Source organism: Pavona decussata, unplaced genomic scaffold (assembly GCF_977016875.1).
Source record: "Pavona decussata unplaced genomic scaffold, jaPavDecu1.1 SCAFFOLD_13, whole genome shotgun sequence".
Taxonomy (NCBI): Eukaryota; Metazoa; Cnidaria; class Anthozoa; order Scleractinia; family Agariciidae; genus Pavona; species Pavona decussata.
In genome coordinates, this window is record NW_028145436.1 from 387,310 (window position 1) to 400,000 (window position 12,691).

The following is a 12,691-nucleotide window of genomic DNA, read 5'->3' on the forward strand; positions in this document are numbered from 1 at the left end:
TTGTGATAGTGAACGTATTTATCTAGCAGGGCTCGAAGAGTAAAAACATGGTCTGCAGTGCGGTTTTCTGGCAGAAAGCCAATTTGTGAGTTATGTAATATTTTGTTTTCTTTTAAATAAGAGTGTAGACGTTGATTTAAGATTGAGCAGAACAGTTTTCCGAGGCAACTTGATACACAGATGCCCCTGTAGTTTGTCGGATCATTCTTGTCACCAGATTTGTAAATGGGGGTTATCAGGCCTTGGCACCATACAATAGTAGTAGTAGTAGTAGTAGTAGTAGTAGTAGTAGTAGTAGTAGTAGTAGTAGTAGTAGTAGTAGTAGTAGTAGTAGTAGTAGTAGTAGTAGTAGTAGTAGTAGTAGTAGTAGGTAGTAGTAGGTAGTAGTAGTAGTAGTAGTAGTAGTAGTAGTAGTAGTAGTAGTAGTAGTAATAGTAGTAGTAGTAGTAATAGTAGTAGTAGTAGTAGAAAAAGTTATGTTGTTCATTTTTTCTTTAATAATAAACGATTAAGAACTCGTTGAAATGTTTAAGATTACTAAATAAGGGGAATAAGTCAAGCGGTATATGGCGAGGGGGGGGGGGGGGGTAAAATATATATTTCCCCCCCCCCCCTCGTCATAATCCCCTCGCCTCAGCTATTCTTTTCAGCCCCGCCCTCCCCTTTAACAACCAAAGCCGCACCCAGCTTTTCAGACAGTTGGTAATTGACAGGGGCTATTGAATATATTCAACCGAAAAGAACAAAGGAAACCGAGCCAACTGACAAATAACCTGGGTGATCACACCCACTCGGTGTGATGTCACCCAATACCATCGTATGATACTGACAGCATAAAATTCCATCACGCAACTAACATGAAATTTTAGAAACTTCCATAATCGTTTTACCCTCGAAAGTTCGAGTTTCGAATTTTCTGGCCAGCTTTCAAATCCCTCTAGGCGGGAAACGCTGGTAACATAACACTTAAAACTTTACCTTTCAGTGATCACAAGGTAAGATAAAAAAAATCCCATATTGTCCTGCACAAATCACAAGACAAATGACACAAAACACGAACATATGATTAATGTTGCCACAAGCGTTTTAACCTCGAAAGTGCGTGCATTGATATTTTTCAATCAGGCGAGAAGTTCGCACCATATCGTTGTGCAGGAATGTCTGCTGCAAAAGGCGAGGTACAGGCTGTGAATCGAAAACTACTCAGGCGAATTTTTTTTTTTTTTTATTATTTTTTTTTTCATAACTTGTTTCTCTTTATTGCTGTTTGCGCAGATTGTGCCCCAAGACGAAATCTCACCCGAAACGGTGGAAGAGGAATCGAAAACAACTAAGTCCAAAGGTAATTTGTAAATAGTTATTAAAAGCTGAGAAAAACGTCAGGAAAGAAAATTCCTAGTAGCCACACATCCAAATTTACAAACAAACCACAGAATCGACTGGGGCTCTTCCAAGTACGTGATCTACAGTAGAAATTATTATCAACGACTCACTCTAGAAAGCTAGTTTACTAACTTAGAACAAACGTCACTCAGCCGTTGCCTACTCACGCGGATGATCTTCATATGGTAATATCATTTTTATTAGCCTTATCTAGTGAGTGGTCCTAAGCTCTTAATCGTCGTAGGACTTGTCCTTACATACGCAACTTTTTGTAACAGGAATAAAAGTGGCAAGAGCCTCACCATTAAAGATGAATAACATTTGAGTTTCTTGCACACTCATTGTCTTATTTTATTGTTTTCGTTTTCTTAGGTCCGTTATCAAGAGTATCCAAAGACCCAGGAGATTTGCCTGCAGCATTTTTAATGCTGGAGAAGATAAAAATGCCGAGCAACGCAGGGTGTCTATCTGGCTACTCGTGTATTGAAGATAGGACCATACCTTTCGGTTTAAGTTAGAAGTTTGAATGGCATAACCTTATCGTTACCTTAAAAGAATTTGTAAAATTTTCACAAATTTTCATGGAAATTCCCGCCGCAGTTTTAATCGAACAGTCTTCAGTAAAGCCGGTTAGCGTGTTCAATGACAGGAGCTTGTAAAAGAGAAAATGATCGAATGAAATTAAAATATTCAAGTCAGGTTTTCGTTTGCTGTTGTTTTGTATCCTGTGCATTTGCATGAACTGCATCCAAGACGGTAAACAGAAAAGCACAGCTGTCATGGGTTGAACTCTTTTATGCCCGAGTACTTTTAGGCACGAGTTTAAATACGTTTTCGGTTGCGTTATCAAATTTTTTTTCTTTTTTTTTTTTTGGGTGGGGGGAGGGGTTCGCGATGGGTCGAGAGATAAGCTTTCAGGCCACAAGTTAAGTTCTTGGTCTTGTCTTTTGTACTCTCGGTTGGCACAAGTTAAGTTTTCGGTCGCGTTATCAAATTCTTTTTTTTTTTTTTTTGGAGGGAGGGGGGGGGGGGGGTCGCGATTGCTGTTAGCGTCATCATGACCCGGAGTCACATGAACAGCCGTGAAGAAACTTAATCTGTTTATATGTCAATTTTGTAAGTGTCTTTTGTGTATCTTTTAACTTTCGAAGTTTTACAACCATTCATATTTCATCTTTTCGTTACTAGCACTTTAAAAATTTGAAAGGTTTATATAGTTTTTTTATTTACGTAGCTTTTTTAGTTCCTCAAGGTTAGTTTTGTTTAACCGAAAATTTGGCAACTAAATCACTCTATGACCCCGCGGGCCAAGAGAGATACCGATGTTTCTCACATGTACCAACGTAGAAACGGTTTCTGGTGAATAACAAATGCTTTCCCCGGTATTTCATTTATAAATATAAACAGCTGAACATTGAAAAACGTACCAAGGATAACGTACGCGTGATGTGTAACGTTACTCTAGACTCGGCCGGGACTAAAATTTAAAATAAACGTTCTTTCAAAAAATTTCGAAAAGCGCACCCAAACAAAAAGGTGAATGTTTACACGCGCTGCTGTACAATAGCAACATTGCTTACCGGATTATATTTTAACCGTAATTTTTACAACCTCGTTATCCACCAAAGCATTAAACCAATATGGAAGTCTAGAGGAATAGTTAACCTGTAAGCTATTCAGTTTAGATTAACTCTGTAATTCACTGTGAAGTTTTCTAATCCTGGGTCATCTTCCGAAGTAAAACTGAAGTAATTTGCAATTTCTTCCCAACAATCTTAAATGAGGTTTCCATTCACAACGAGATGCCATTGAATAGGTTTTTTTCTTAATGGGTTATCGGCTATTGAAATTCAATCGACACATATTAAAAAAAAAAAAAAAAAACCACGGGCGTCCACGGTCATTGTACTGTTAGTCTTTAGTTTTAATAGTTTTCTAGTTTGCTAGGTTTTTCGCCTTTAATTGCAGTTTTGAGGAAAAAAAACACGTTTGAGTGCCTTCCGTGGAAACAGGTGTAAGAAACGTATAACGCTTGTGTCAACTTGTGGTAATAACAAAATCAACAATACCTTCGGAACAGTTTAATAAATACTAATTACTTCAACATATACAGCTGTTTCAATTAACGTTGTCGGTTCAAAGCATGAAGCTAAAAGACAAGACCGAAAGTTTAAGTGGGATTTTTATGAATAAATTCATCAAAATCAGTCATGCCTGGAGAAAACAATAGCCTGTAATTAGCAGTACAATGACCTGCACGTGCAGGGATGATTTTGATGTAATTATTCATAAAAAAAATCCCACAAAACATTGCGGTCTTGTCTTTTAGCTTGATTTTAATCCGACAACGTTAATTGAAATAGCTGTATACCTCTCCTAAAAGGTGGAGAGTTCATATATATCTGGCGGTACGTTTGTTTTCTATTGGATTAAATTGACACTACAATTGGAACTGTCCACGGCTGCGGTAAGATTTTGAATGAAAAAAAAAATAGAACCGATAGAATCTGATGTCACTAGCAGGAAAAAAATGAAAAAAAGCTGTAGTTCTGAACCTTAAAATGTACTACATCAACGGTACACAACGGTTTAATTCGGTGAAAATCTGTTCTGAAGGAATAGGCTGAGAAATTCATGCGTTGTGTTGTGCAAATTATGTCGGCTTTACTGCCCGACACTTACACCAACGCATCAGTAAACACCGCTATTCTGGTACCGGGAAACACCTTGAAACACAACATGGCAACAAAAGAGCAAAGATCGATCACCTCTTTAAAGTCCTAAAGATATGCAGAAGCAAGGTCGATTGCCTAATATTCGAGATGCTGTTTATAAAGGACATCAAGCCTTCTCTCAACACTCAAAGTGACTCAATTTGCGCCAAACTTTTCACTTGACACTTTCGTTTCTTTTCCTATTGGTTCGTTTTGTTTTACGTTGGGTAATATACCCATAGGACACAAATATTTTATTGTTTTTACGTCTTTATATATTCTTGTTTTTACTTTTACCTTTTTGACTTGATAATGGCGTAGAGTAACGTCGAAACGCCGTCCGCTTTTTAGAGTTTTTAAAATGTTTTTAAAGAACCTTTTAGCGTTTAACATAATAATAATCATAATAATAATAATAATAATAATGCAGAGACATGCAAAAATTAACGATAAAAACCGACGTTTCGATGTCTTCATGACGCCATTGTCAAGGCCGGGAGAAATAAGAAATTACAGAGTCTGCGGCAAGGTGTAACAATAAATTAGCAGATAATGTTTAAGGCTAATTAAATTAAAAAAAACCCACTCTGAACGTGCAAAACGACTCTATTCGCGCTAAAGTATTTATTAAATTAGCCTTAAACACTATATGCTAATTTATTGTTACACCTTGCCGCAGACTCTGTAATTTCTTATTTCTCCTTGACAATGGCGTCATAAAGACACCGAAACGTCGGTTTTTATCGTTAATTTTTGCAGGTCTCTGCATTACCAAATCTTTATTGATAATAATAATAATAATAATAATAATAATAATAATAATAATAATAATAATAATAATAATAATAATAGCGTTCTTTTGGGTGTATCATTACATAAAAGTTTAGTAAAATGGGAAAATTATTTCCTTGTCTTTTCGAAGGGACAAAAATGTCGTTAAGAGAACGAAATAAGATAACCTAGCATTTTTGGAGAGCCATCAACAGTTAGAGAATCCGAACAGATCAAATTATGTTAGCGTACATAAATATTCGCAAACTATACACAAACGTCCTCATCGACATTTTGAAGTTTTCTTCTTAAATATTCTCATTGGGTTTCCCCACCGCATCGAACGTGTTTATCCGCGCATGGCCAGGCCGTCACCTGTTCCAGGCTCTCACGGACTGACGAAGGCCCTCGCAAAAAGCTAAAATCGAGCGTGGAACAAGTTGGACGACCAATTTTATTTCTCCTTTGTTTTGCGTTGTGAACGATTTCATATCAAGCACGTTAGTACATGGTTTTAAGACCTTCCACAAAGTTATACCGATGTGTGCTTAGCGACCTGGTCTTTGACTGAAAGCGAGATTGCTGTTGGCTTTGTTTTGATGCAAACCTTAATGCATGATCTAGATATTGAAAGCAAGGCGGTTTGTATCAAACAAAGACTCCCAAACCTTGTTTCCAGTTAAAGATTTTAATACTTTTCCCAATAAAAGTGTTTATGAAGCGCCATCTACTGATGAGTAATTTGTTTGGAAGCAAAGTTCATGAAAGTGGGTCACAACTAATACAAAAAAGGATCATCTTTGCTTCCACAAGGCGCACAGAGACGATTGAAACGGCAAGATACGCTGTCTTTAGGGCTAATCTTCGCTGTAAAGCTGTTTATGATGTGCCGTCTATTACAGTGCAACGAACTCAACCGGGACCACCCAACATTGATCAGCCAATCACAGGTCACGTTTACAACAAAGGAGTCCGGCCTTGGTAGTTTGTAAACCAACCAAAAACGAGAACATTTCTTTAAATTTTAAAGTGTCGGTTTTTTCGGTGGCCCCGGTTGAGTTCTTTGCACTGTAAAAAGTAATTTTCTCGTGCTCTGTTCATTTGTTTCTCCCGCTGTTCGTCGTCTTCCTCTTTCTCCCGCTGTTGGTCACTATAATGAATACATAAAATAATTTTCAAATTTTGTCGTCTTCAAGGTTGCTCTCTGTTTTTATGAAACGCAGTTGGCCATGCAACTTTTCACCAAACAAACGCGGGCGGCAAAACAACAACAACAAACAAACGCTTGCTAAAATATATTTTAGCAAGCTGAATTCACCATTTTAGCACGCAAAATATGTTGCAATGCCCGACGAAATTATTATAATAAGATATTTGAGAATGATGATTATTCTAGAAAGTGACGCAGGCATACTCGGAAAAAAGAAATCCGAGTGCTCCTATCAGGAGCTACAGGAGACTCGTGCCTTAGCTCCCACGAGTCTCCTGTAGCTCAGTGGTAGAGCATCCGAACTAGTAATCGGAAGGTCCCTGATAGGAGCACTCGGATTTCTTTTTTCCGAGTATGCCTGCGTCACTTTCTAGAATAATCATCATTCTCATTCATTCACCAGGCTGGAAATATACCATCACATTTCTTTCAATATGATATTTCATTCTCAACAAAGATTCTCGTTCCCCGACTCTTTCCAGGTACTTTCGCCAATTATCTCATTGAAGAATTTATATTGTTTGAAGGTTGGATTCTCGCCACATTAAGAACACAGCGAAATAAAACAATTCGCAGACTTTTCACTGACGGTTTCAGCTTTGCGACTTCGTATCTGTCTGTTACAGTGCGACCACTATTACCAGGGTCACTTACAACTGGCCAATCAGTTCACAGTAGGATACAAACAGTGAATAATTTGAAACTTTTAGTTGTTTTTTGTTGTTGTTGTTGTTGTTGTTGTTGTTGTTTTCCGTCTACTCGTGATTTGGTCAATCGGCTTTGGTTGAAATTCATTGTTATTGTCTTGCATTCTGATTGGCCAGTTTTGTTTAAGTGACCCCCGCACTGTAATTCGCTTGTGGTTTTTCTTTTAAATCTGTACTCTCAGTTTTGCTTTTGTTATACCTTTTGTATTGACAGATGCATAATAAAACTTCTCAAACTCATTAATAATTCATGCAGTCAAAAGCCAATAAATGACCTCCATTTCGGTCAGGTGGATGAATCTTGATACCCCAATGAAACACCAGATGAAACACCACCAGGTTTTCATCTGAGATGAAACATGTTTTTCATCTGAGATCAAACATTTGCATTTTAATGAGATTAATTTCTTATTGTTTCATTTGAGAAGACATGTCAAAAACTCGGGCTTCGTGCTTTATCACGGGTTCCAAATACCTCGAAACAGATGAAAGCACTCGGCCTGCGGCCTCGTGCTTTCATCTGTTTCTCAGTATTTGGAACCCGTGATAAAGCACTCGCCCTCGTTTTTGACATATTACTTTAAGAATGGAAACATTTTCAAGTCCAAAGGTCCCCTATTTTTCAATTGGTTTACCAACTTGTATAACTTTCCTTTTCAAAAGAAAGGCTTGACTGCTTTCAGCCTTCACAGAACTCTGACAGACAAGTTTAAAAAGCCCGGACGAAAGGTCTAAAACACATTTTGTTTCAGCTAAAAACAAAACAAAAATCTCGTATTTTGTCGCGTAGTTGAGGATTTTCTCTAAAAAGCCTTATAAGATGAATCTAAAAAAACGAAACAATTAACGACACTTCTAACGACACTACTTCTTTTCAAAGGCTTCTTTTTGTCAGTTGGTTTGCCGACTCGATTGTCAGTTTCTTTTGAATAAAAAGATTTACACAGTAACTGATTAACAAAATCTTGACTGACAACTTACCAAACGCCGCACGAAAGTTCTCACAGCTCATATATTTTTTTCAGCTTAAAATCATCTTCGATGAATCAAAACGACACAGAAGCAATTAACGACACTTCTACGAAAGCCACGCCACCATTTTTTTGCCTGGACGTACCAGATACACCCAGGAACGAGTCAAATGAAGCCATATTGCCCATGAGTTTGGTTATAGTTGGATTGCTTTCCTCAACCATCATCATACTGTTGAACGCATTAGTTATAATTGCTTTCAAGCAAAGGAAAGAACTGCAAAAGAACTCGCACCGTCTGTTGACTAGCCTGGCCGCTGCGGACATACTAATAGGTGCTATTCTCATACCAGCATGGGTCATTATTGCCTTACAGATTATTGGGCAAGTTTCAGTTGAGCATGTCTGTAGGTTACTAGTAATCAACGGCAAGTTGACGGTGTGTTTGCTGTTCTCCTCTCTTTACCATTTAACGGCGATTTCTTGGGAGAGGTATGTGGCAATTCGAAAATGGGTGGATTATAAGATTACTGTGACAAAAACGCGTCTTAAACGTATGGCAATAGTAGCTTGGTTGGCGGCTATTGTCATAACCTTTCCTGTCCTTATAATGGAACTGATGGGTATAGACAGCAAAGTTCTAAACACTTGGATTATTGTTGGAAATGTCTGTGGAGCAACCAGCTTCTTACTCATTGTGTATTTCTATACAATGGTTTGCCTCGGGATACGCAAACGAAAAACAAGCGATTTCGGTCAAGTTAAAGCTCTTGTACAAGCAAAACTGGAATCTAAAGTTACCAAGACCACTGGCTTAATAACCGCTGCTCTATTTTTCACTTTAATACTTGCTAGTGTTGTCTTTAGTTTGGGAATGATTTTTCCAGCCTTTCGTACAATTTTTGTTTTTCAATTGGAGGAACACTCTTTCAGCTAAACTCCGTAATAAATCCATTAGTTTACTTTTACAGAGACCGCCTCTTTAGAAAAGCAGTACTAGAGTTGCTCGGAATGAAGAATCATGATCCAGTTTATCGCCGGAATCGTACCAAAATATTTCATGGAGGACAAGATAGGTTTAGATCGAAGGCCGACGATGCTCAACGACAAACTAAAATCGACGAAAATCGCCACCGACCTCGACAGAAAAGGTCGGCATCGTGCAATTTACTTATGGGTCGTAACGATAAAATGATGTTGAAAAGATCATCGTCAGTTCCAGCCCTCGTTAATATCCATGCCAATTAATGTCTTAGCCGGTTTGAAAATGCAAGAACCCTCAGTTTCTGCAGCAATCCATGCTGAAAGGGGCGTGCGATGTCAAGCGAGAGAAAACTGCGAATCACCCGGTGAAGCTGCAGCAGTGTAGTGTTACCATCTAACGGCGATTTCTTGGGAGAAAATGTCTGCGGAGCAACCAGCTTCTTACTCATTGTGTATTTCTATATAATGGTTTGCCTCGGGATACGTAAACGAAAAACCAGCGATTTCAGTGAAGTTACAGCTCTTGTTCAAGCCAAAATCCAATCCAAAGTTACCAAGACCACTGCTTTAATAACTGCTGCTCTTTTCTTCACCATCATGCTAGCTGGTGTTCTGCAGAGTTTGAGAATGCTTCTTCCAGTCTTTTGTACCAATTTTCTTTTGCAAATTGTGGGAACACTCTTTCAGTTAAACTCTGTAATGAATCCTTCAGTGTACTTTTACAGAGACCGCCACTTTAGGAAAGCGGTGCTAGAGCTACTGAGAATTAAGAAACCTCAACCAATCCAAGTCAGAGATGGTGCCGAACACTTTCGTCGACGACAAGATATGTTTAGGTCAATGGCCAATGTTCAGCAAGAAATGAAACTCCAAGAAATCCCCATGTTCCCGATCGCGACCGACAAGATCAGCATCTTTCGATTTACAGGTGCATAGTAGAGATGAAATGATCTTGAAAAGAGCGAAATCGCTTCGAGCATTCGTTAATTACAGCGACGATTTAGATGGTTTGAGAATGGCAAAACCCTCTACCGTCAAAGTAACAGCTGCAGAAGTCCACGTTGAACGGAATGTGCGATATAAAGCAAGAGAAATTAGCCAGGAATCATCTATGTACTTACGTCGTAAAACTGCAAGATCAAATTCCTGGGATGCTACATCGTCAGAAACATTCCAGGTAAACGTTTTAACCAAAACGGCGCGGCATTTCTCTCAGTGAACGCAGTTATTCCATCGGCTGATCGTGAAACATCGACAAATTCTGGATCTACCACAAAAATTAATGGTGGATTAAGTTGATTCACGCCGGTGATTTTTTTTTTTTAATGTGTGTCGATTGAATTTCAATATCCGATAACCCATTAAAAAAAGCCTATTCAATGGCAACTCGTTGTGAATGGAAACCTCATTTAAGATTGTTAGGAATAAATTGCAAATTACTTCAGTTTTACTTCGGAATCATCTTTAGCAGATGACCCAGGATAAGAAAACTTCACAGTGAATTACAGAGTAAATCTAAACTGAATAGCTTACAGGTTAACTATTCCTCCAGACTTCCATATTGGTTTAATGCATTGGTGGATAACGAGGTTGTAAAAATTAAGGTTAAAATATAATCCGGTAAGCAATGTTGCTATTGTACAGCAGCGCGTGTAAACATTCACCTTTTTGTTTGGGTGCGCTTTTCGAAATTTTTTGAAAGAACGTTTTTTTTTTAATTTTAGTCCCGGCCGAGTCTAGAGTAACGTTACGCATCACGCGTACGTTCTCCTTGTACGTTTTTCAATGTTCCGCTGTTTATATTTATAAATAAAATACCAGGGAAAGCATTTGTTATTCACCAGAAACCGTTTCTACATTGGTACATGTGAGACACATCGGTATCTCTCTTGGCCCGCGGGGTCATAGAGTGATTTAGTTGCCAAGTTTTCGGTTAAACAAAACTAACCTTGAGGAACTAAAAAAAGCTAACTAAATAAAAAAAAACTATATAAACCTTTCAAATTTTTAAAGTGCTAGTAATGAAAAGTTGAAATATGAATGGTTGTAAAACTTCGAAAGTTAAAAGATACACAAAAGACACTTACAAAATTGACATATAAACAGATTAAGTTTCTTCACGGCTGTTCATGGGACTCCGGGTCATGATGACGCTAACAGCAATCGCGACCCCCCCCCCCCCCCCAAAAAAAAAAAGTACTAATAAGATAAAATAAAAAAGAATTTGATAACGCGACCGAAAACTTAACTTGTGCCAATCGAGAGTACAAAAGACAAGACCAAGAACTTAACTCGTGGCCTGAAAGCTTATCTCTCGACCCATCGCGAACCCCTCCCCCCCACCCAAAAAAATAATAATAATTTGATAACGCAACCGAAAACGTATTTAAACTCGTGCCTAAAAGTACTCGGGCATAAAAGAGCTCAACACATGACAGCTGTGCTTTTCTGTTTACCGTCTTGGATGCAGTTCATGCAAATGCACAGGATACAAAAAAAACAGCAAAAGAAAACGTAACTTGAATATTTTAATTTCATTCGATCATTCTCTCTTTTACAAGTTCCAGTCATTGAACACGCTAACGAGCTTTACTGAAGACTGTTCGAACTGCGGCGGGAATTTCCATGAAAATTTGTGAAAATTTTACAAATTCTTTTAAGGTAACGATAAGGTTATGCCATTCAAACTTCTAACTTAGACCATAAGGCATGGTCCTATCTTCAATCAACGTGTAGCCAGATAGACACCCTGTGTTGCTCGGCATTTTTATCTTCTCCAGCATTAAAAATGCTGCAGGCAAATCTCCTGGGTCTTTGGATACTCTTGATGACGGACCTAAGAAAACGAAAACAATGAAATAAGACAATGAGTGCGCAAGAAACTCAAATGTTATTCATCTTTACTGGTGACTTCTCTTGCCACTTTTATTCCTGTTACAAAAATCTGCGTATGTAAGGACAAGTCCTACGACGATTAAGAGCTTAGGACCACTCACTAGATAGGGCTAATAAAAATGATATTACCATGTGTACGTAAATTATGATCATCCGGGTGAGTAGGCAACGGTTGAGTGACGTTTGTTCTAAGTTAGTAAACCAGCTTTCTAGAGTGAGTCGTTGATAATAATTTCTACTGTAGATCACGCACTTGGAAGAGCCCCAGTCGATTCTGTGGTTTGTTTGTAAATTTGGATGTGTGGCTACTAGGAATTTTCTTTCCTGACGTTTTTCTCAGCTTTTAATAACTATTTACAACTTACCTTTGGACTTAGTTGTTTTCGATTCGTCTTCCACCGTTTCGGGTGAGATTTCGTCTTGGAGCACAATCTGCGCAAACAGCAATAAAGAGAAACAAGTTATGAAAAAAAATTTTTAAAAAAATTCGCCTGAGTAGTTTTCGATTCACAGCCTGTACCTCTTCTTTTACAGCAGACATTCCTGCACAACGATATGGTGCGAACTTCTCGCCTGATTGAAAAATATCAATGCACGCACTTTCGAGGTTAAAAGGCTTGTGGCAACATTAATCATATGTTCGTGTTTTGTGTCATTTGTCTTGTGATTTGTGCAGGACAATATGGGATTTTTTTTATCTTACCTTGTGATTACTGAAATGTAAAGTTTTAAGTGTTATGTTACCAACGTTCCCCGCCTAGACGGGTTTGAAAGCTGGCCAGAAAATTCGAAACTCGAACTTCCGAGGGTAAAACGATTATGGAAGTTTCTAAAATTTCATGTTAGTTGCGTGATGGAATTTTATGCTGTCAGTATCATACGATGGTATTGGGTAACATCACACCGAGTGGGTGTGATCACCCAGCTTGCACAAGGGTGCGGCTATTCAAACCGCACACTATCATAAAGAACGAGACAAGTCATACTTTCCAGCTGCCTTAGCACGAGTTCGAGTCAGGTTCCGTTGTTTTGTTTTCTTCTTCCTTTTGCTTCGTT

The 12,691-nt window shown here is 38.3% G+C and overlaps 2 long non-coding RNA genes across 3 annotated transcripts in view; one reads left to right on the forward strand and one right to left on the reverse strand.

Moving 5' to 3' along the window:
- Positions 1-991: 991 nt before the first annotated feature.
- LOC146487736 (uncharacterized) overlaps positions 992-12,691 on the forward strand; it is a 54,845-nt gene continuing 43,145 nt past the window's right edge. The window contains exons 1-3 of one of the 2 annotated variants that reach the window (XR_014867885.1): positions 992-1,178; positions 1,276-1,342; positions 1,756-2,079. This is a non-coding gene — a long non-coding RNA (uncharacterized LOC146487736). Of the gene's footprint in view, positions 1,179-1,275; positions 1,343-1,755; positions 2,080-12,691 lie in introns of those variants that run through there. The other variant, XR_014867884.1, reaches the window with a different exon arrangement.
- On the reverse strand, positions 11,251-12,347 carry LOC146487737 (uncharacterized). Its single transcript, XR_014867887.1, has 3 exons — positions 12,156-12,347; positions 12,001-12,067; positions 11,251-11,576 (listed from the first exon to the last, which is right to left on the reverse strand). It is a non-coding gene; the product is annotated as an uncharacterized LOC146487737 (long non-coding RNA).